General features: G+C 39.4%; 1 long non-coding RNA gene across 1 annotated transcript; it reads right to left on the reverse strand.

The window, feature by feature from the left end:
- Positions 1-283: 283 nt before the first annotated feature.
- LOC123089610 (uncharacterized) lies at positions 284-1,324 on the reverse strand. Its single transcript, XR_006442333.1, has 3 exons — positions 1,133-1,324; positions 902-982; positions 284-744 (listed from the first exon to the last, which is right to left on the reverse strand). It is a non-coding gene; the product is annotated as an uncharacterized lncRNA (long non-coding RNA).
- Between the last annotated feature and the right edge of the window lie 25 nt (positions 1,325-1,349).

A 1,349-nucleotide genomic window follows, 5' to 3' on the forward strand; every position in this document is an offset into this window, starting at 1 on the left:
ACAAATTAATGCGTATGCAGTATGTTGTATTCTGTTAAGGAAATATGGAGTATCTCCACTTAAGAAAGTATGGAGTATGTAGTATGTTGTATTCTGTTAAGAAAGTATGGAGTATTTCCATTTTAGGAAGTATGGAGTATGCAGTATGTTGTATTCTCTTGAGCAAGTATGCAGTATGTAGTATGTTGTATTCAGTTAAGAAAGTATGTAGGATTTTCCTTCTAAGAAAGTACGAAGTATATAGTATTTGAAAAATCTAGTACATAATATAATTCATGGAGTGTATCATAAAATGGCTTATGTACGCCCATGGCCGGCCTCTAGTGAGAACAAAATAAATTGACAGCGGCTGCGTTACAAACTTGAGCCATTCTGGAAAAAAGGAAATACATACATCCTTTATTTCAGAACGAGTATATTTATTATATACTTCTATAATTAATTCATCTGGTATAAAGTATACAAGATCTAGTACGTAGATTATGGATGCAAATGTGATGTCCGCCATCCATGCATGTGATCATGTATTGATTAAAACTGATCCAGCCGTGAGTTCTTGTCATCGCCATGTGCCGCCGTAAAACGTCGTCGTCCCGCCGTACTGGAGCAGCAACCCATCGATCGTTATGTACAGCCGTCCCATGCCGGTCCTTAACAACTTGGCCGTGCACCGCCGTACGTGGTAGTTTCCGATGAAATCAGTAGCATCTTCTGCATCTTGGAACGCGGAGGAGCACGATCATTCTGCCGTATAACATGTAATTAAAACACGTACAACTAGAGATTTGAAAATAATAATATCATAAAAAAGACACCAGTTAGCAATTAGTTACACATCTTGCCCGTCTAATCAATCAATACCTTCATTTGTAAAAAAATATAATAAAAAATCAGTCAATACCTTAAACGTCCGCTTGCTCACATGCATTCTACCAATCCAACCGGCTGTGCTTGTGACCAAATATGGTAGTTTTCTCATTTTCTGCAACGCCAAAGGGATAGAGAGAAAGGAAGATGTCAAGCCCATTAGTTGAATGAGCACCTTGCGGTACCGTGAGGCATTGTTGGCCGTGAAAAAGGGGAAATCAATTAGCAAGAAACATAGATGGAAAAGAATCGCCTAATTGAGTACCTCGCTCTCTAATTTCCGTCGATCCTAATCCAATTATTGCATCGGTAGTAGAGAAAGAGGGAGAGAGAGAAACAGAAGGAAGATTATTAATTTCTGTCCAGATCTGATTCGTTTGGAGGCGCATCCTTATCCGATCGGTTATGTAAACAACGATGACCAAAAGAAGGGCCGGGAAAATCGGAAGAGAGGCAGGCTATCCAATGAAACAGGGCACCAA

The sequence above is a fragment of the Triticum aestivum genome, chromosome 4B (genome assembly GCF_018294505.1).
Source record: "Triticum aestivum cultivar Chinese Spring chromosome 4B, IWGSC CS RefSeq v2.1, whole genome shotgun sequence".
Taxonomy (NCBI): domain Eukaryota; kingdom Viridiplantae; phylum Streptophyta; class Magnoliopsida; order Poales; family Poaceae; genus Triticum; species Triticum aestivum.